The sequence below is a fragment of the Stylophora pistillata genome, chromosome 4 (genome assembly GCF_964205215.1).
Source record: "Stylophora pistillata chromosome 4, jaStyPist1.2, whole genome shotgun sequence".
NCBI classification, from domain to species: domain Eukaryota; kingdom Metazoa; phylum Cnidaria; class Anthozoa; order Scleractinia; family Pocilloporidae; genus Stylophora; species Stylophora pistillata.
The window spans coordinates 7967510-7991104 of record NC_142522.1 but is presented as its reverse complement, the minus strand read 5'-3'; the positions used below and the strand labels follow the sequence as shown (position 1 = coordinate 7991104).

The 23595-nt window shown below is 37.8% G+C and overlaps 1 pseudogene across 1 annotated transcript; it reads left to right on the top strand.

The window, feature by feature from the left end:
* The first annotated feature begins 2 nt into the window (after positions 1 to 2).
* Positions 3 to 21628, top strand: LOC111346110 (uncharacterized; annotated as a pseudogene). Its single transcript, XR_016000320.1, has 33 exons — positions 3 to 120; positions 996 to 1174; positions 2594 to 2709; positions 3266 to 3551; positions 3752 to 3942; positions 4260 to 4426; positions 4739 to 4917; positions 5362 to 5442; positions 6010 to 6185; positions 6513 to 6579; positions 6949 to 7074; positions 7648 to 7898; positions 7987 to 8095; positions 8536 to 8757; positions 9384 to 9497; positions 9670 to 9750; positions 11927 to 12064; positions 12756 to 13009; positions 13881 to 13980; positions 14303 to 14377; positions 14894 to 15144; positions 15491 to 15566; positions 15734 to 15829; positions 16400 to 16619; positions 17644 to 17820; positions 18196 to 18426; positions 18896 to 19173; positions 19781 to 19889; positions 20394 to 20738; positions 21100 to 21123; positions 21203 to 21315; positions 21408 to 21479; positions 21553 to 21628. The product of XR_016000320.1 is annotated as an uncharacterized LOC111346110 (transcript).
* The last annotated feature ends 1967 nt before the right edge of the window (positions 21629 to 23595 follow it).

Sequence of the window (23595 nt, the reverse complement as noted above, 5' to 3'; positions counted from 1 at the left end):
GCCGTGGGTGGCTTACGGTTACTAGTCACTAGTGATGACAGAGCTGTGTTTGAAATAAGTGGAGAGCAAGGATGTGATTGGATACAAGCTCAAGTAGTCATAAATGGATCAAAAAGCAAGGTAATGGCAAAAAGGGATTTCTAGAGTTCAGATAGGGCTGCTTTTTTTTACTATTCCAAAAAAAGAAAACGAACATCATTTGCAAACACTTGGAATTATTAACTGTGGTACGTATAGAGAAAACTACTGACTGATTAAGGCTGCTAAATACAGAATTTGGAAAAGTCATGAGTTATATTGAAATAGCAACTTAATTGGTTTAGCTTCTGAAAAATCCAATGTAAGAACATTAAGAGAGAACCCGAAGCGTTTAAATTTATGTGCCACTTCATTTTAAACGCTAAAAATTAACTTTGGTTTCAGAGAAGATTTTGTGTAACCCTTACTTACCCTGCACGTAGTGTTCTGCAGCAATGCCCGAGTTGTAGCCAGATCATCCTCTTTCTGAGAGGTACAAAAATATGTTTCAGCTAACGTTTGAAGGGAGACTGGGCACTGGGGACCAAGGAGATCTTTCATTGGACGATGTATCTGTGACAAATGTTTGTAATGGTACGACGTAACTTACAGTGACACCGTGTCTTATAGTTACCATTTTTTGTTTGTTTTGTTTCTCTTTTCTAGGGGAGGGGAACTGGCATTTCCATCTCCCTGATATGTACTATAAAGAGAAAGAAAAAAACCAAACACAAAAAAACGGAAAGGTTTTTCAGCAAGCAGCAAAAATCGAAATTGTCAGTGTTTTCTCAATAACTTTTGTAAGCCAAAGTGAAACTAATTGCTCCAGGTGTAAAAAAAATATTTTTCTCCATTTTTTCAACCCAGTTTGTTTTTAAGTCGGGAAAAGATGGTCATATGAAAGTTTAATTTTACTCTCAGCCTCTATCGTTCTGCGTTTGAATGCTCTCATTTAAATCTCCTTGTCCTCTTAACAGTTTCTTCCTGCTCGGCAATTCTAATTCCTCAAAACGGAACTGCAAAATGTTCTGCTGGAAGTCTAGTGGGAAGTGATTGTAACATATCATGCACTTAGGGTATCATCGAACTGGCTCCTCTACAAGAAAATGCATGGAATCAGGAGTCTGGTCTGGCACTCTTTCGTCCTGTGTGAGAAGTAAGATTTTAATAGTATATAAAATTACTTAATAAATAACTTACACTTTGATAAAAAAATTGGTTTTAGACTCCAAAAAATCAGTCAGACAAACCTGACCCCGATTGTTCGAAGGATAGGGTAGTACGTCTTGTTACCAATTATCGACTGGGTAACGATTTATCCGCTGCACGGTGTTATCTTCTCTCTTAACAACTCGTATACATACAATATACTGCTATGATATATATATATACATATAGATATATAAACAGACTGGGAGAAGTCGTGGCTATGAAAAAGTTCTCGATGCGGGTTGCGGAGCGTTTCAATAGCGGTTATAAATAAATGACAGGAAGATCATTTCACCTTTACTCTGATCACATGAGTTTCACGCAGCTTGCGCTGCGATCGTCAGACGGTTTATTATCGATGGAAAACATAGCGTGCTATAAAGTCAATTTATCAATAGAAATTATAGTTAAAATAATAGGAAGTAATTAAGAAGACAAAAGGACCGTTTCTATTGGTTTCGCAAGTAGAACTTGTTTTCATGGCGGCACCAGGAAATTAGTTCTGATCGTTTGTTTAATGAAGTGGATTTGTCCGCGGTGATAATGAGGAATTTTTCGGCAAGGCAGAGTTTGCATGTTCTTGAATTTCCTTTGTAAGATGCGGCTTTGTGGATTGTCGACCAATGAATGGAGTAGGGAGTGTTGGTGCTCTTAAGTTCCCAAATGTATTTGGATAGCTCGGTGCTGTTAGCGTAGGCTTTCTTTCGGAATGAGAGGGAATGCTGCGTGTATCTTTGTTTAAAAGAATTTTCTGTTAGGGCGATGTAGTTTTTGCCCGTTTGGTCTTTGTTTGTGGTGACTTTAGCCTTGTAAATTAAGGAGGAAGCGAGACTGTTGTTCTGTAAGGGACAGGCTTGTTTTACTCTGCAGTTGCACTTGCGGTCTTGGCTGGTCGAGGGGGGGTTAACGATTTTCTGATTGTGCCTCCTTATAATAGAATCCATGTTGAACCCCCCCTCGACCAGCCATAATAGTCCAGTGTGGTGTTCGGTGGTAATTAGCTATTCTTCAAGTAGTATTTGCTCTCGTGTACATATATATTTAACAATTATTCGCCGAAGGCGAGGTGAATATCGTCGAATAATATTCGACAATATTCACCTAACCTGAGGCGAATAATTGTTTTAGTATAACTTCAGAGCTGAACAACAGAGAAATTTCTAAAATCATAACACTTTAGTAACATTTATTAACATTTTATTTTAACATTTTATATAAACTGCGTGGAGCGGTTTATATAGCGTCATATAAGGAACCGCTTGACCAATCAGATTGCTGGAAACTCTTTGCTCAACACTAATCCTCTCATACCTTTTTTTTCTATCTTAATTTTCCTTTCATCCTCCTTCGTTTATTTCAATTCCAGTCAAAACAAACAATGTTGCACTGCACATGACTGTAGAACAGTCTAAGCCAACAGAACAAGCTGATGCAATGTATGCAGTTGATGGAGTGTTCAACACATGCATGGTGTTTAATGAGGTAAAACCAACCATTCCGTTAGCTTATAAAAACTTTGGGAAATGAAGTTCTCATCATCAGCGTGATAAGCATTTGGTGTGTATAACTTAATTGTTTCTAGGGAAAAAAATATAAAAAATGGTAAAATGAGTCCAGGTTGTTTTTGTTTCACTTTCTCATCCTTTATGCCAAGAATAGGCTACGCCTACTTACGGCTACTTACGGGCTGACGGCCTTTCCAATTATCTTAAACGGAGGAAACTGGGTCAGTCATTTGAATTTTGTTCACCTGCATTTGGTATAATCTCACATACAAGAGGTCCAGGGTGGAGACCTAGCAGGGTTATTGCGTTGCGTTCTTGAACAAGACACTTTGCCCTCACAGTGCTCCTCTCCACCCCAGAGGAACAACCAACCGTCAGTGATGCCCGACGAAATGCTGCACGGTGTGGGTGGGGGACGGGGACCTACGATGGGCTGGAATCCCATCCAGGGGGAGTGGCAATAATCCTGGTCGCTATTCTACAGAAACCGGATAAGAAAGCTGAGACAATTATTCATCTCGTTTGGTTCCCAGGCAGTCAACGATTGGCTCCGAGTGGATTTATCCAAAAACTTCTTCATACATACTGTGCACGTCTTTCTTGGCTTAAAGAGTTTTGGAAACGTGTCTGTGGACATCGAAATTGAAACTAGTAGAAATCATCCTGTGGATCGTTCATGCACAGAGGCCAGTCCTTCCCTAAGAAAACATTTCCGTGTGTTCCGCTGTAGCCCTCCAGCCAATGGTCGTTTTGTAAGAGGAAGCGTGACAACAGAAAACCTCAAGTTCGAGCTTTGTGAAGTTAGAGTTTTTGCATTTGGTAAGTTTTTTTAAAAGCTGAGAATTTTATATCTTACTAGCAAGTACGCTTTCTACTGAACAGTCAGTCCTTCTCGTTTAAACGACAACCGCAAAGGTATGTGGTGTACAACCTTATTAACCTCATCTCTACCATACAGCTCAGGATAACTCATAAGAGGAAAAATGTTTAGAAATATTTTTGACTGCAATTTTTTTCAGAAACTTCTCTTGAGTCTGCTGGAATTTTGAGGGAGGTTTGGTTCGAGGGTATTAGTACACAAGATGATCCTATACTGAGGTACCATCCGGTATTCAAGCAGGCCGCTGACACATTGTCAGTGCTACAAACTTTTCACGTTGCTCCAAACTTTTCCACTAAACATGTGCAGCGGTTGTCTACATATATTCAGGTGCGGTATGCTTGTATAAATCCCTCAAAAGTGTCACTTTTTGCGTCCAGAGACTACTATAGCAACCCATGTGACGTAGACTTAACAAGCTTATACTCATTCAATAGCATTTGAGTTTGGGTGCCTGGCACTCATTCCATTTCCTCCACGAACCAATGGTGTTATGATTTTTTTCCGGCAAAAATATCTTGCCAATTACTCAATCGGTTACAGCTAAGATTTCCTCTGCGCTTCTGCGGCAATAATGAGACTCCACTTTCCCCCATTACAAGTAACATCTACTGTTCCATATACTCTTTTGAATTTTTATATTCTAGCCAAGAGTTAGTGGAAATTACACTTTCTACATAACATGTGAAGATGAATGTGAACTATGGCTCACAAAAACAGATGAACCAACACTGCAAGATGAACATGACAGAGACAATGATGGGGAATTTCTCGCCAAGTTAACATCAAGAACGGGAAATCTGATATGGGATGGGTAAGAAAAAAAGTTTGCCGTATCATTCCTATTCCTTATCAAATGGTCCACTCGCTCCACTAATTTTCGCAGAAAACAAATGCCTATATTACATTGAACTACTCCTCTGGCTGGCCTCAGAACGGGAAATTTCTATTATTAGTTTTTCTTTGAGCGAACAATTCTCTCATTCGGTTTTCCATCTGTCTTCCTTTCCCTTTTCATACGGATTACTCGAAATTTCTCAGTTTCTTTGAGTCTTTTCTCGATAGACATTAATAATAACGATAAAATCTTCAGAATTTATTGAGCGTATCTTCATACCTATTTTAGGACTTCAAGGCAAAAATCAAATGAGATATACCTCAGTAGCAGCATGTTTTACCTCTTAGAGGGTTTCTCAAAAGAGTCGTACAGACGAGGGCATCTGTCTGTGGGATGGAGTCTTCACAACGAAACGGCCCTTTTCGAAAGGCCTCTGGCTGGAAACCATACGACGTGGACCCTACCAGGTTCTTCAAACATTTCCTCTGAGTAGAATACATGTTACACAATGATGCTTATAATAAAAAAACTTTAAACTCAGCTAGCATTGGGGAAAGGCAGGTAGGGATCTCACGCCTCTTCCTTCTCTTCCCCCCCCCGCCCTCCCCCGAAAAAGAACAAATCCAGAAGTTAAGTGGGGGTTATCCTCCATCGTATTTACATATATTCAAGAACATTTGAGTACTTGTTCTATCATTAAGAATTAATTGATCGTTCTCGGCACTTTCGTTGCTACATTTTGTTAACGTGTTTTGACATTCTCTTACGAATATTTAAACGGCATCAATAGAGATACTAATTGTGCAAGTCATGGCTTCCTTAAAAGAATGTAGCAGAACGGCCATTTTTTAATATACAAAGAAATTAAACTTGTTATGATTGTCATTTCCTTATCCTGTCCGTTGCTAAAGGTAAAAGGGAGTTAATGTTCAGAGTCAAGCAGAACATTAAAGACATCACAGTAACTTTTGGAACGAGTTTACAGATTTCAGGTTGGTAACTCGGTTAACTTGCAGTATGTCTTGAGCTTATTACTGGAGCCATGTCAGAATTAATTCTTAACTTTAGTCTACGTTTCCATTCATATCACTTTGACCTCGAAAGCAATGCATGTACATGTAACTACCCTTCCACCGCTGCTCCCACAAATACAACAAGCTGCTAAATGGTTCTAACTTTTAATGAAATATAAATATTTGACATCCAGGTGAAAATCCAGGCAAAGCAATGATCCATAGTTAAGTAATGGCAGAAAAAAGGCTTGGAAAAATCAAACGTCGACGGAATTCGAGCCGGTACTTCCAAGATACTTCTTGGGCACTACGAAGCCGCACGTTGGGAGCAAGGCAGTTTTAGGGGGTTCCTCATTCTCAAGGAGGAATCTTTTTTTCTACCTTTTTTCTGCATTTGATAACATCGCAGTCCACCTGCAAAGATCGTTGTTTTGCTGTCTTAATGGTTCTGTGGGGTCTGTTACTGTAAAAGTGCTGCTTCTAGCGGAAGGAACATGCGAAGTTTTCACCAAATTTGTCTCAATTGTTATTGTTTCTTTTTCAAAGCAATATACAAACTTTGCTGTCTTGGTATGTGGTGTCCTAATAGTACAATAACACTGGGAATTAACCTATTTGGACAGAATCATACTGTGGACAACTCGCTAAAGATGACATGTGTGCAAAAACACTTCGACTTCAATGTAACTGCTTCAGTACAACCTGGACGGTATGGTGCGAAGGTAAGCTTCACAAAGCTTGGTTAAATTGTCCTCTATCAATACTTAGCAAACAGGTACAAAGCTTACTCTCTGATGAACATAACAAATAGATCCAATGTTGCCGTTTGCCTGAAGAGATAAAGGAAAAATGTTGTTAGAACAAACAAAATTGACACACGATGCGCAGCCTAGTGATCCATTGATGTATTTGTTTCACATAACAAATTAAAGAAGCTAAAAATGATGACGTCATCTATGCGTCTGTCCTCCAATAGATCATGAGTAAGAACCAATCAGAAAGGCGCACCTAATTCAGCTTCTTATATACATTTGTTGCATTTTCGCAAGGTCCATTACTCTTTCATTAACGAAACGTTGGTCAGAAGACGACACTTGGGATACATAACTGTTAAAGGTAAGGAAAAAATAGAAATGATGCGTAAGATATCGCAGATGAATAAGATATGCAAACAAACAGAACAATCGCTAGCTTAGTTCAGGACAATCCCTACTCACTTCATATAGCATCCGTAACAGTACAGTAACACAAGTGTTCTTCATATAGCATCCGTAACAGTACAATAACACAAGTGTTCTTCATATAGCATCTGTAACAGTACAATAATACAAGTGTTCTAGACTTACAACACTCAAACATGTCTCTTATCATGAACTCGTTCCTTCAATTGCTCTCATTTGAAATTTCTTTACAGAGTAATGACCACTTCACCTTGGATTATGGATATGGATTACAAAATTCAGTTTTCTTGCTCGATTTTTTCAGAATCTGTTATTGAGAAGTGCAGTTTTGATAACCCATTAGGACTCTGCCCGAACTGGAAAAATGGTAATGGAAAAACTGAAGGGAAGTGGAGGTTTTCAAGCCAAACAAACAGAACCATTGAAAAAGGTATAAACTCATACTTATGGTTTACGCCGGCCCGTTGAAATATGCAATGCTTCAAATATTCAGACCTTAGAGTTCTTTCTGTGTCTCAGTATCAAATTTTTTGGGCTGAACGACTAGCATTTCGTGAAAATGAAAAGATAATCAAGTACATAATGGCTGGGCCGGAAACAAACTGCATCTTAGTTGAAACACATGGGACACAAGGCAAAAAATTTTGGAGCTATAGTAACTCAAAGTGCTCCACAAATTTTAATAACCCTTTGAATAGTCCAGAAAATTTACAATAATCCAATTGGTTAACAAATATGCATCTCTTCGTCCAAAAAGCCCAATAGCGCAAGATCTCTTAGCTATGTCAAAAACGGCTTTCGTTTCCCATGTCATAACAAGCAGAGAATCCTTCTTTAAACAGATTTACTTGTTAATTCCGCATCGCTTATTCAGGGAGTTCTTTGTATCCTGAATTAATTCCGAGCTTCGCAAACACCTTTTTGCATCGATCAAACAACACCTTATAAATTAAATTAAGTGAATTATAGCGTTCCTTTTGTTCCAGTTTCCTTCTTCTTTCAGGTAACTTTGCATTTACCGGTGGCACTCATAATTTCGTCACTTTCGAAACGCCCTGGATTTCGGCTGGAAAGTCTGTCCAATTATGTTTGACATTTAGCTTCTTGATGCAGAGTAAATCTAAATCCAGTTTCAACGTGAGTTTGAAGTCGATTCACGACGAAAGCGAAGTGCTTCTTTACAGTCTCATTGGCTACCACGGAGGCAACTGGTCAACAGGTCAAGTGCCTTGGAAGGAAAGACAGACTTCTAAGGTAACAAAATAAAGATTGAGAAGTTTTTTTAAAAAAGAAGGACTGTAAACAATAATGGAATAACCAAATGTTCTATTATTGCCTATAGCTGATCTTCAGAGGCTTCTCTGACAGTGTTGAAGAAATTGCCATCGCCATCGACAAAGTGAAAATATCAACTTATAACTGTGAGGTATACCCAGTCTTCTCCTGTCCAGGTGAGACCAAAAAAAAAAGCTTTATAAAACTTAGAAAAAAATAATAAAAACAAGATTACACTATTTATGGGCAATGTACCTTTTCCTTACGAACATTATACCTCCAACCTCTGCCCTCTTACAGCAATATACATCTTCATGTAAGTGAATAAAACATCTTAGGTGGCAAGCGAAGTGGTGTTAAGGCATACCTGGATTTAGTATTGAGTTGTTCGGCAATATTGAGCGTAAGCCGATGAAAAAAAGCCGACAGGAAAAGTTATAAGAGACAAGCATACACGTACACCGATTTCAAGGTTAAACTATTTCAAGTCGATAAAACAAAAATGCATCACAGTACACATTATGAAAACCATCGTGATGTAAATTGTTGCTTTCAAATATTCTGAAGTGGCAGTGTCACGAATACATACAAAACAATTCTTTTTTTAACAGTATAGGTTACAGTTGTAACAGTGACGAGTTTGCATGCGATAATGGACAGTGTGTTGCATCATCTCTGCGATGTGATGGAGACATGGCGTGCACTGACAACTCGGACGAGCAAGATTGTGCTTGCCTCTCCAATGAACTCAAGTGTGGCAATGGGGATTGCGTCCCTGTTAACAACTTATGTGACGGAGTTGAGCATTGTCCAGACGGTTCCGATGAGGCAAACTGCGGTAGTGAATATCAGATGCATGTCACTGAGTAACAGCAATGGAGTAATATTGTGAAGAAAGACGACCTCTTTGTGATCGAATAGTCTTAGCTTTCCTTTTTAGACCTTTTTAAAATGTTATGCCATTGCTTAAAATATTGCAAATTATTCATTTCATTTTGAAATTTGAAAGAGAATAATTCATATTAATTTTGCGTGGAACGAAGAAAAAATCTGAATCGCGTCCTCACGAGAAATCGAACCCCAGACATTCCGAGTAAGTTGAAGGTCGCATCCAATCCTCGCTCAACAGAATGAATTTGTTGATGGTATAAGTAACAAGTCGTCCTGCTTGGCTCAGTAATGTGGAAATTGTCTTTTATATAAATATAGTACTTTGAAAATGAAAGACAGTAAATTCTAAGCTTGTTCGTCGAATAAAGGAAGATGTTTTTTTCTTTTCAAGAGCTCCAGACAGAAATCAAAAAGCAAAGGTTAAAATCAGGGTAGAGGACTCATTTTTTTCTTTAATGATTTTCTATCGAACATGTTATTTTACGAGAAAATCAAAATTATAGAATACTCAACGAATACTGTGCGATTGCCAATTGCTTGCCTAATATAGATTGAAACATTTTATCGTTCCAGAGAAGACATGTCCTGAGTTTCAGTGTGTTGCTGGAAACTGCATCCCATGGTATTCCCCTTGTAAAACGGATGAAAACTCGTGTGTAGACAACTCGCATCTTTCAGCAGTTTGTGGTGAGATAAGTACCTCAGACACTTTGATTGGTTCTTATTTATGATCTATTGGAGGACATCCACGTGAAGACCTCACCATTAACAAAATGATAATATGATAAAAACTGTAGTAAATAAATAATAGTATTGTCATTTTAGCTAAAACAAAATTTGTATATCTCCTATGTTACAGGCTCATTTAATTGTCCCTTGAATGACCTAAATTGTGTGACGCATGACAGAAAAAAAAAGCGGCAATGTTCTTCGTTTAGAGGTATGGTTTGGACAAACATCTTGTTTCATGACGTGTTTAGAGATATTCCTCTCTTCTTGAAAACCAATAATTTAAAGCTGGCTGAACAGACATCTCTAAATTAGACCTAAACCTCCCAGTTGGATTTCTACTATGCATTATCATTACTTTGTCGGGCCTTGTGGCGCATTTTGCGGGCTAAAATGGAGATTTTGGTCGGATAAAATGAATTTTGTAAGAAATATACAACTTTTTTTAGAGACATGTTTCGGCATGCTTATGCCATTTTCAATCAGTGAGTAAATGAACGTCAGACAAGTAGATGAATAAAATATTTCAGTATTATGTAATACAAAAAGCGGGTACTAACTACAGCGTGACAACAAACGCTATTTTTACCAATATTCCGTTAAATGAAACTATCGATATTGCTGTTGATCTTATTTTCAAGCATGACCCTAAATTTTCGATCAAAAAATCCGACCTTAAGAAACTGTTTTCATTCGCTACGGCTGAGACTCATTTTCTTTTTAATGGAAAATTTTATGATCAAGTTGATGGGGTAGCGATGGGTTCTCCGTTAGCACCCATCCTAGCTAATCTTTTTCTTGGTTTCCACGAGGAAACATGGCTAAATAATTTTAACCATTCGACTCGCCTTCGACTTTATAGGCGTTATGTTGACGACACCTTTTGTGTCTTCCACAATGAACAGGATGCGATGTCATTTTTTTATTACATTAATTTACGGCACCCCAACATAAAATTCACTTTCGAAAAAGAGCATGATGGTAAACTCTCCTTTCTTGATGTATTTATCGAAACCTCTTCGAATGATTGTGTTTTTTGCAGTTTTTCATAATAAAACCTACACTGGTCTCCTAACAAATTTCTTCAGTTTTATTCCATCATGCTACAAAATTGGCCTTATCCAAACTCTTATTGACAGTATCTACAAAATCAACAACACCTCTTCCGGTCTTCAAAACGATCTTAAGAAACTTTCCGACACTTTAAAACGTAATTCTTTTCCTTCGCATATTATTGAAAGAACTTTCAAGCGGTATATTGACGGGTCCTCCTCTCAAAATAGCCGGAACATTGATGACAATAATACACGTTACTTTAAACTCCCTTTTGTCGGCTATTATTCTAAAATAGCGAACCTTAAACTCCGACAACTCACTAAGCGCTTTTGTAAATCGGACCGAAATATCAAACTAGTTTTCACTTCTTTCAAAATTAAAAACATGTTCAGTGTTAAAGATCGTACTCCTGATGCTCTAAAATCCATGGTAGTTTATCAATTTTCTTGTGCGGGATGTAATTGTTCCCGTTATATTGGCGAAACTAGTCGCCACTTCTCTACCAGGATAAAGGAGCACACGCAAAGCAATAAAAACTCGCACATTTTTAAGCATTTTAACACATCTCCTTCTTGTAAGAACAAATACTCCCTTTCTTGCTTTAGTATTCTGGATTCTGCCAACAACTCAATTGATTTAAAACTCAAAGAAGCTTTTTATATAAATAAGATCAAACCTGAACTTAACAAACAATTACAGTATTATAACACTTTTCTAGCATTTTAGTTCACACCTTTAATTTCATGTTTGTTGTCACGCTGTAATTAGTACCCACTTTTGTATTACATAATACTGTAAATATTTTATTCATCTACAGTGTACTTGTCTGTTATATAATTACTGACGTTCAGTTACTCATTGATTGAAAATGGCTAAAGCATGCCGAAACGTGTCTCTAAAAAAAGTTGTGTATTTCTTACAATATTTATCCTACTTGCTACTACTACGACCTTATAAAATGAATTACAACCCGATTGTACGCTTGCGAGATTGTTCAGACTGTTTTGTTGTCATATTTTTTAAGTTCTCATTTCACAATGCCCTCTAAAGTCATAATATAGTAATACAGTTTATTTTCTTGGGAATGCATTTATTTTAGGCCTGCGAACATAAATTGTATCGTTTTAAAAATTCATTATAGTAGGTACTATTGGCCTTACAGAGATCACAGGAGAGACAAGTTAGCTACCTGAAGCCACACAAAGATGCCAAAAACACTTTCTTCTAGGCTACTGTTTTTGTCTCAGTGAACGAAAAACCATTGAAAGGGGTGGGGGGGTTAAAAAGTACAGCCTGGCCTTGAATTCTCATTACAAAATAACTGTCTTCAGGTTACTGTGGCTTCGAAAATGATTTATGTGGTTTAACCATTGATAACAGTGCAGAGTTTCAGTGGAGTTATGGCTCCGGAAAAACCCCGTCACTAAACACTGGTCCAAGCAGTGATCACACCACATTCTCAGAAAAAGGTAAATTATTTCTTCGAAAGAAATTAATTTTGCAAGGAAATGGTGCATATTCTATTAGCTTTGATTTCCATTCATTTATGAAGTAGCGAGTTACTTCCGCCCGTTGTCGAATTTATGGGGTGACCTGTAGAAATGGTTCCTCTTTTCCAACCGAATTTTTCAAAAACAGGAAGCAGCGAAGAAATATAACTTTTTATCAGGTTTGAGATCCGTCTGAAACATAGATTCCTACCCTTAGCCCATTACATTCAGGGAAAATTCCACAAACACTGCTTTCCTTGCCAAGGTTTAACTCTTAAGTGTTAAAATAAATTTGTTGCTGCTACTTCAACAACTGACTCTGATCCATTGTGTAGGTCAAATAAGTTTCCCAAATTCCCTCGTCTTCCATAATGGAAAATAATTTGTATCAATTTCAAATTCTTGAAATGACACGAGCGTTGATGTCCTCTTATATCTAGTCACCGGAAATTAACACGCTGAAACAGCCAGAGTCTAGAAAATCTAGAGCAGAAGAATCTTGGAAATGAATCATTCATTCACTCTGTAACTTGAAGATGGGAATTATCCTGAATTCAAAAATTGAAAAGTACAAAGTAATGAATTTCCTTCTCTTATATGGTTTATGTTGTATCTTCGTTTAAAGTGGACGTCTTACCTACCACAGCCCAACAATTTTGCAACATTTCAGGTGTTTACGTTTTTATTGAGGCATCACAGCGGTCCCCAGGGGACCGAGCGCGACTCCTTAGCGATTGGTTGAAACCAAAAGAGCCTGCATGCTTACAGTTCTGGTACCACATGCACGGAAAGCACATTGGAGGCTTAAAAATCATCCTCAAGGCAAATCGTACGGAAAGAACGATTTGGCAGCAGGGATTGAAGGGTCAAGGAGATAGATGGATCTTTGCACAGACTACCATTCAGAATAACAGCCCATATAAGGTATAGGTATTGAGGCATGTGTCCTCGTGAGAGGGTACAGATCAGGGAGACGCGCTGCCCTGATGGTAAGTGCCCTGAGAGGTCTGGGTTAGAGACCTGGCTGGGTCAACGAGTTGTGTTCTTGGGGAAACACTTTACTCTCACAATGCCTTTCTCTACCCAGGAGTATAAAATGGGTACTGGTTAATTGACAGAGAGGCCTGATGAAAAACGGTGGAACAATTTTATGATAGATTAGCATCCCATCCAGGGGAGGGGAGAGTAGTAATACTCCTATTCGCTTCATGCTAACGAAACCGGGGTCTGTTTCGGCTACATAGGCCACTGCCTCGACCACAGACTTAACCTGCAGTTGAGGTACTTCTACACTCCTCTTTAGGTTATTTGTAGTGTCTGTAGAGACATGGGCTCATTTGTTGGGACAACAATGATTTGGATAAACCGAAATCAATAGAAAAATTTTAAAACCCCTCGACTGCCATGGATTTAATGAAAGAATAAAGAAATTATTCAGAAGAGCAGTCCTGTGCAGAAAGTTAAAATGATTTTACCAAATTTAAGTGGGAGAATATTCGCTTTCAATCTTTTATTTTGAAATCTGCGCTCAGTTAGACGAACCTATGGCGCAACCATAGGCATCCCACTGCGAAACAGTGGGATGCCACTACATCACCAGTCCAATCGTGTGCGACTTTCATTCAACGAAAAGGAAAAATGCGATGCAGAAATTGTTTTAATCACTTTTATCTACGTATTTAGAATACCACGTTCTTATCTAAGCTTAAGTTGAACTACTGTAGTTTGAATTCTGTCGAAAGCCTCACTTCAGCTGATAGGTTCACCTCCCTTTTCTACGAATGTTTTTGGATAGTTCGTGATCGAGGCGCAAGCTGGTAACGGTCTTGAGGGGGACATTGCATTGGACGACCTAAGTGTAATAGACGGCTCTTGTACCCATATATCAAATCAAGGTAAGATGAACTAGTATTCAGTACTAAATTTAATTTCTAAATTTGTATGCCAAGTCCGTATATCAAATCAAGGTAAGATGAACTAGTATTCAGTACTAAATTTCATTTCTAAATTTGTATGCCAAGTCAGTATATCAAATCAAGGTAAGATGAACAAGTATTCAGTACTAAATTTCATTTCTAAATTTGTATGCCAAGTCAGTATGGTGTGTTCAATGTAAAACATTACCTTTGAAAAGAAACTTGCCAACTTAACGACTGACAGCCGTAAAGCGAACGCTTTGGAGAAGAGAATCAGATTCTACTTCTCACTTCTTTCCAGCGAGTCCTGATTGTGATTTTAATGAAGATATGTGTGGCTGGACTGGACATCCGGACTGGAAGATTCACGAAGCAGGTTAGGTGTGGATCCTTATCCTTAACTCACTCGCTTTCCACTTACCTGCTGAGATCATAACAAGATCACAGTATGAACAGAATATTGTGAAAATTTTCAGCAGAGGTTTCTTTTTCCATAAGAGGTTGCTGATGGTGTTGTAGACAGCTGTTCCAAGAGATGGGGCCGTGAGGTCCCTTTCCCCAAGAGGGGTCTATAGGCATGCTACCCCAGGAAAAATTTGAAATCTTGAAGCTCGCGAACGTAACTTCTAGAAGTCTAAAATTAAATTAAACAGACGGCTGTTTATAATACTTTTTAAGGACACCTCCGTTATTTGCCTTTCATTTCGGACCAGCCAGAATGCTGCGCTCATGAATACACGTAGCAAATTAAACAATCAGTGGCTCGCGGAGAGGCTTTCCTTTCAGCCCGCTTTCATTGAAATTTCTCGTTCTCAGCCTTATTTTCAAACATCCAATTTTCTAATGTATCTACTTTTAACTGCGTCTGCTTCCATTGCTTTCCACTCTACAGAGAAATACTTGTTTCTTCAGAGTGGTTAAGAATTTCACAGAAAGCTGACGAGTCCAATAATTGATTCTACTAAAGTTAGATGCATTCGATTCTGGTTTCAAAGTGAAGGCGAGTACTTCAGGAGATCATTACAGCTGCTCATAAACGATTCTGATTCAAATTCTTCGTCAACACTTTGGTCTGTAGACGAAGAAACTCCAACTTGGACTTTTATTCAACTTCCGTTACGAAGAGCTGGTAGTAAATTCCAGGTAAAAAACAGAAATTAATCCAAGTTATATCGGTAAACTTATTCAGCTAAACCTAACAATATTTCACTTTGCCTCTCAGCATCATTGAAGTCGTCATTATAATGCGATAGAGGTGGCTAAGCAATAAAAGTTTACTTTTCTACGCGGTACACGTAAAATTTAGAAGGTTAACCACTTTACAATGTCTAACTCTTACACCACCAGACAACATTTGCTAAATTACTTGCACGGAACTAGACTTCGTTATTTCGGAGTCATTTTCCATGCCAACTAATAAAAATCTCTCCTCGTCGTTGATTGCATTACAAAAAAAAACTTACCCCCCTTTTTTTCTGTCTTGTTGCAGGTCGTTTTTCTGGGGTTCAAAGAGCAAAATCAGGCGGATATAAAGATCAAAAACATCTCGTTTTCTGACGAAATCTGTAATTAAATTGCAGGTAAGGAACTATAATGCACTCAAAAATAAATTGATGGATCACAACTTAGTTAATTTCAAACTTTAATGATCGCTTGGCTATTGTTTCTTTGCAGTTTAGGATGCTCTCCCCACTAATTATTTTAATTATTTTGATGCATTTAATTATTGAAGTTGAAAATGAGGATCAAAGACTTGTGCAAGGACAAATCGCTTTGACTCAAATCTGGGAAGCGGGGACTGAATTGTCTATCAAGTCAAATATCCTGGGCCCAATTGTTTAAAGGACAATTGCGCTATCGAACAGATAAATCGTAATTAAGTGGATAAGTGATCAAGAAATGTCTTGCACTATTTACTGGATTGAGATTTATCACTGTTGATACTTTTGTGTGATGGATGTCCTCCCCTGGGGTGGGATGGGTGGGTAACAGGACCCCCGTTGATACCAGTGTTTACTACACTGAAGGGGCTATCCTGTATAAATATAGATGTCTGTCTGTCTGTCTGTTTTTTAATCGTCCACTTCTTCGTTGAACAACCCGGCCTGTTCTATTGAATGAAATACAGCATTTTCAAAGCGTATCCTGATAAGCTGACACTTTTCAAACAAAAAAACCTGGAACCGCTAGTCGAGCTCTAGCTTCCTTCCTGCAACAAACCAGTGGCTTTTCTTATTCGTAGCTGTTTTTTTATTTCAGCCGTCTTTTGCTTGACTGCGTGTGTTCAAGTTTATTATGAAACATAAAATTCAGATTTCTCAAACAGATTGAACCTTCATTCATCGGTATACAGTCATGTGAATATGTTAAAGCGAGTGACTACTTATTTTCTCTAAAGAAAAACAAGAAAGTATCGTCATCAGCTTGCGGAGTGGAGAAATGAGTTATACGGACATCGAGAACAGCGCCTCCCTGACAGCGATGACGTTCTGCCTATGGTTAGCTACCAAGTCCGGTCTGCATGTAGAATATAGAGCTACTTCAGATGATAAGGTTTTTGGATTATGGCTGGCGAGCAACAATACCTTAAAGATTATCTTTATGGAAAACACCACCATGTAAGCAAAGTGACATTCAGTTAGCATATAGCCAGCGAGGGGGGTACTTCTTAATAATTTTGTGATGAAAATGTGCCGCTGGACGATTTGATTGAGTATGAAAGGGTTGCCCTCTCTATAGATTAAAGTTTCAAGTGTTTTTCTTTAGTTTAAAAAAATGTGCCAATTGATGAAAGGACGAACTATCTAAATGCTTTATAAGGTAGACGCATAAAGAGAAAGTGACTCAGTTGGGATCCCCAAAATTACATAAGGTAGATGCAATTTGGCCAAACATGATTAAGATGGGGTCTATAATTGGCCCCAATATAGACTATAGTAGTGTAGGGGGTTCTGAAAGGCCAGCGGCTTAAACCCAGGAAATTTGCCCCAAGCATTTCACCCCCCACTGCGCCAATAGCCATAATAGGGACCTTAAGCAGTCAGGACGGCAACGGCGAAGAAAACGTCGATTAATAAAAGGAATTTAAATTTATAGTCAGAGTTTCTTTAATAGCTGGATGTGTTTACTGTCTCTTATGGCGCCACACCTCAACTTCATCACCACGTATGTGAGCCAAATTTAAACTTATTTCCTATTCCCGGACTGCGTAAATTTTGGTGATTTCACGTTGTTGCTTGGTAGGAGACGGCTAAGAAATGTACAAAGTTTTAAAATGCACGTGCCGAGCTATTATTCTGCCTATTAGAGCCTTTGTTTCACCACGTCTTCGTCAATTCCCTCATAATACCTATCGTCAGCACCAACATCAAATGATCTCCTTGAATGCAAAATAAAGATTATTCGTGCTTTTGTAAAATTGTCTCACATTAGGCGGTGCAGCAAAAACTTTTTATTGTCAGCAAAACATTTCCAATTCCTACCGAGCAAAGTTTTAATGGACAGGCGCTTTTTGATCTGATACAAGTATTTCATAGTTTTTAGGCGTATTGACTAATGCTACCGGGGTTTTATTTCTTGCTCCATCGCTTATGAAATTATAAACATGCGTTTCCCTTTCTTTTCATATCCTATTTATGCAAGACGTCTAAGAAATAAAACTTTTTCCTCCCATGACAGAAGAAGTAATTTGCCAATTAATGATGGACAGTGGTACCACTTGGGCATCAAGTTTAGGACATTGGCATGTACACAAGGATGGAAAAGCAGCAAGCGTAACGATTAAAGCTGAAACTGTTACAACTATCAGAGCAATACCAGGTGATTAAGAAATAATATGCTAAGGATGTTTATGTAAAATATGTGTCTTTGGCACCTCATATTTCTTTGCTTCATTTTATAATTAGATGGACCAACCATTACGACTACAAATGGATGCAGGTGTTTCGTTAGCACTCAGCTCGGGATACTTTGGAGGGGAGGGGAACAGTTGAGTTAAATCTAAAACTCTCACAGGGGTACTGAATAAATCCGTCTGCTGCATTAGTGATTTGTAAATGGATCTGATAAAATGTGATATTCGTACCCATTCATTCAAAACTGATGGAAATAAGCTGATGATATAAGAGATTGACAATAATAACCAAGTTCTAAGTTGATCCCTCCGTGACTTATTTAAAGTTTCGTTTTTGACAGGCACTGAAAAAATCTCAATCAGCGCGATGGAGACAAGTCACAACCCTGAAATATTTGCCAAGATTGGCAACTTAAATATTTGGAGTTATTCCATGAAAAAAGATGAAATAACTCATATGTCATATGGGTGTGGTAAAGATGACGGTGATATATTATCTTGGGTGGTTGTAAAAAAGAAGATGAAGGGAAAATTTCAGGAGGAAAAGTCATCCATATGCAATCAACATAACGGTAAGCTAGGAACTAGCAATCATTTAGGGGTACACGTAAATGTATGTCGGACAAAATAGGTATACTTACACTACTAATTGCAATAGATTAAAAGTAAACCAGGAAAAATAAATTTCGCAGCATGTCCTCGCTGCTATGTATTAGGAATGATTGAAGTTATGTTTTGGAATAAAAGAATAGCGAATTGTCAAAAATGAAGGAAAACTGTCATTTTCTGTAGCTGAAATGCAGATCAATACAGGGTTACTATAAACTTGTGCAGCTGCCATTTTTGTGTATTTTTTTCTTTATTTTTATATCCATCGTGTCATGTTTTTTCGTAGATAGAATAGTGTGTAAATATACTATATAGATCATAACACTCTATACATTTAAATTACTGTAAACACGAAGATTCGAACTAAGGCTCATATGCCGCTAACTGCAAGTAAAACAGGTATAACTCATTCTTATTTCATCGTTTTTGAAGGCCTGACCCTAGTAATGAGAGCCAATCCTGTCATTGCTAACGAGAGAGCTGCAGCATTTGTAAGTCCATGGCTGCCCAAGTCTGAAAAATCGTTTGGCAAATGTCTGAGATTTAAGTACAAAATGGTAGGTCGTGGGGTGAAATCGCTTAAGATTTATCAAGAGACACCATATGGATTTGAAAGACAGCCAATCTGGGTCGACTTCGATGGAGCTGGATTGTCAAGCAGCTCTTGGCATTACTGGCAAACATCAATTAGTGCAACTTCCATTTTACGGGTGAGCAAAACATTTTGGACTGAACTATATCACACTGTGTTGTGATGCAGGTGTTGCATACAAAGTTGCGTATCATTTTTGAAGAGTATATGCAATAAAAATGAAAATGGTCAAAAATCTATTTCTGTCAGCATTCATTCTTAATTTCAGATCACTCGACCGCTTGGGCTCGCGATTCTAGTCCCTTTAATTTCGCCGCTAAAGAGAACTTTAAAAGTATAATGACTCTTAAAATGAAAGCCAATTTTGCACCTCATTTTATAGTTCCTTGTGTAGCTATTTCACTCATTTCACCTTTTTTTTACCCTTTCATTTAATCGAGCTTATTATGGGAGCAATAATTCTTAGATGAAAGCAACTTTTCTGCCCCAGTTGTTAACTATTTCATGCGTAGCATCATTCCCCATCTTTTACTACTGGAACCCACCAGCTCGACCAAATATTATCACGAAATTTGATTAATATTTTTTTCAATTACTTAAGGTTCTTCATTAGAACTAGCAATCTTAATCGGACATCATTTCCCTTCTACACTGATGGCTAGAACCTGCGAATCGAATGGTAACAAAACGAAAGGTTTTTATTTTTTTCTGTCATGTACAAACAGTTGAGCATTGTCGGTGAGCTGGATGGAAAGACAAGTTACTTAGCCTTTGGAGGTGTTGTGATGTCACACGAGACGTACTGCTCGCCTCAACCGTCAACTGCTCAGAAAGGTACAGGATTAACAATTAATCAAGAAATTAGAATCAGAATGGAATTACGAAACGTTTTTATGGAAGGTTTTAGCGACTGGCGCCACTTTCCTCTTTCTCTGTACGGTCAGCGTAAACAGATATCCAATCCACGAGGGCCTGAGAAAACTTATGAATAAAAACTCATTCAGTCCATCTTGTCACTATTCGATACACGTGAGGAATACTATTAGCCCACTTTAAAGGGTTTACGCATCCTAAAAAAAGCTGGTTTATATCTGAAGGAAAATAGTAAAGCTTCCTGAAATGGCACAACTGGTTTATTACTCTTGACTTACTTTAGCAGAAATTGTAAAAGAAAAAACCCATCAAGCTTTGTCTATAGGCTTTTTGTAATAATTAGTATTATCTTTACCATCATTAATATTATTATTACTTTCATAATCATAATCATCATTTTTAGTATTATCATTATTATTACCCTTATTAATGCCAATATCATTACTATCATTGTATTTACTTAAGCTTGCAGACAAACTCTAACAAGTAGCCTCGGATTCATCGTTTCGCCGCTATATCCAGGATATTACCCAAACAACGTGACATGCAGCTGGCACGTGATCGCTAAGGAAAGTCACATCATACGTCTCCATTTTCAGTCATTTGCAGTTGAGCCTCACCCCACGTGTGCTAATGACTACGTAGAAGTTCGAGACGGTGGAAATCACGTGTCACGAAACTTAGGAAGATACTGTGGCCATACATACCCACTAGTGATAGAATCATCTTCAAACACCTTAACAATAATATTTAGAGCAAATGAAGCTGGCATTTATACAGGATTCAAAGCGAACTACACTACTAAACCAGGTAAGACCTGCTGCATACTTCTTGGCATATCTTTATTTTTATCTCTTCTCAGCCGAAATGGTCTTTCTAAGCTTTCTTTTCTTCGCTTTGAGATTTATCGCGTCCTTGAAAATTAAAGGAGAGGCAGGCTCTAGAAACCATGTAATTTTCATTCCATCACTTCCAAAATAGGTACTGAAGTACAATAAAAGTTCCTTTCTTTATATTTCAAAGTGTAACTAAAACTTTTGAAAATCGTCCCTGGCAGTGCATGATCAAAACCACAAAGTAAAGTTTGCAAACACTTGCTGCTTTGGTTTAGTTATGCAAGGCATTTATCTCAATGACTCTAAAATATTGCTTATTCTTCCCTATTTCTCAGGAAAAAGGACCTTTTGCATTGAAGGTAAGGACAAATATCTAGTAGAACTTTAATATCCTTATCGCATCCACTAAATAACATGATTTATTGACATTCCTATTAGATTGTCCTCGAGGTTGCACTTGCGCGAAATTACCCGGAAGTGACGTCATGGTGTTGGTAGAGTGACTCTTTGGTTTCTTTACCAGGTCATTACCCAGAAACCACAGCATTCATGTGAGTGTTGGACCGAAGAGAGAATGATGTGGTCTTTTAAGAGTTGGTTTTTTGTTTAATATCATTTTTGAATGACAATTTTCCTATTTCAGGCTGTTTGGTGAAAACAGAATAAGTCGGGTTAATGCCAGAGATTTTCCCAGACTCCAGTTGATGGAATACTTGTAAGTTTGATATTACTGTTGCAATTTATCTGAGTTGAAAATCTTAGTGTACTAATCGCAAAATTCTCCTCAGGGATCTCAGTTACAATGTCATACTCAACATGGAAAATTCCCCACATAAGAGACTCACCGCTTTAAAGACGTTGTAAGTTGCATACCTGCTCATTTGTCTTTTAAATCATGTCGAACTACTCTACTTAACACGTGCGCTTGTCATTTTTCACTCCGGTTTTCTCATCCAGGAGTCCTGCTATTCCCCGTGGCGGACGGAATGCTAGTCCCGCGGCAGGGTTACCTCCAGCATTTGGTCAGGTTGTCAGTACCTATTGAAACTCAAAGTTGAGGAAAAACACATTGAGAGCAAAGTTTCGTACCCAAAAAACAACACAAATGCCCATCAATGGCTTGCAACCAAGCACTAGATTTTAAACCATTAATCCTTCTGAATTCCCCCTTTTATCCTTTTACACCACAGTTACAGTGCATTTCCAATTCTTCAATAAATGTTTTATTGGAAATTGTATAAGCTTCAAGAATATCTGCTGTAAAATTAACGAGTTATAAATTATAACACAAAATAAAAAAAATTTGTGGTATATTGCAAGTAGTGACTTTTTTAAAACATCTAAAATGGCACTTTTCTTTCAAAAAATTAACTCATAAGTATAATTCTTAAAAATTAAGGTTTTATTTTAAAAAAGAAAATTTCCTAGTAAATTCCTAATAATTTCCCAAGGATCAAGAATCTATTTTTTTATGTAAATTCTATAGAAAAGTTCACCACCTGACGAGTGAATTCCTCGTTAAATTTCAGCTAAGGTGACTACGTCCATACCAAGTCCAGTGAAAACGCCTGGAAATCTGCCTGCCTTGCACTCCATGGTTTTCCTTGAGTCAGTGTCATTTAACTGAGCATCTGAAAGCTGGTAAACTCGTCAAGCCACCAGCAACAAATATGACAGTGTTAGATCTGGAGAGTTTTGATGTCGCAGAAATGAAGTGGGTTAAAAGTGGTTCACTTACACTCGAGATTGAAGAAAGAAAAATTACCCATGGGGCATTTAGAGATGCATTTCGTGCAACTACCCTTGCCAAATGGTTTCCTAGCTTTCTAGGATTCCTAGGAATTTCCTAGGAATCTCTTAGGAGTCAGTCGAATTTTCCTAAAAACATTTAAGCTCTCTAGAGGTGTGAACAAATACTACTAGGTTCCTAAGAACTTCCTAGGAATGATTACAGGTAGAATCGCGTAGCTTAAGGTAAACACGCGCTCTGATTGGTCAATACGTCAACCGGAAGAGAGGTTATTTAGCGTGGAATCGCACTAATGCATAAAGCGATATCGCTGAAGTGAGTCGCGAGCAAAAACTATTATTGCGAACGTAAAAACGTAAATGCAACTAGTGCTACGAAAATGTGAACAAATTTGAACAAATTTATAGAAAATGAATGTCTTCCAAATTTTGAATTCAAATTCAAATTTTTAGAAAATTGGAGGAAACCACTCACGCTCAAAAGTACGAGAAAATGCATAGAAAAAAAAATAAAAATGAGGGAAGAACAAGAAAGACGTTTTTCATCGGTAGCACGTGCTTATACTTGCCACCAAGTCCTTGAACGAGCGAACAAGATGGCGGACCTCGAAGGTCTGCTAGATTTAAATTACCAATAAGAACGAAAAAGCAAAAGAAAACAACATAAATGTATGGGAAATCATTTAATTGTTTGAGAAAAAAAAACTAACAATACAGCATTTCAGAAATTTACAACCTCGACTCCATCGAATTAGGTACTGGCAGTAACTATACTTCAGTTCGTAAGTCGATTGTTTCAGACAGCAAAACATAACCTGTCTGAAACAATCTAAATGTTCCAAACACCAAAATAAACATATTAAGTCAGACATTTGTACTGAAAGTACTAAATAAACTGCCTAGAAGTAAAAGAAACGACGAGACTAGTGACAGGTGAGTAGTCAGTATCAAAGGCTTTGATACCGCTGACCAGACTCATGATAGGCCCATTTAGGGTGGTTGAAAAGCAGGTTTCAATGGTCGGATCTCGGTGGGGTTTTATATATGTACTATTGGACCACAAATAAACAATTTAAAGTTGA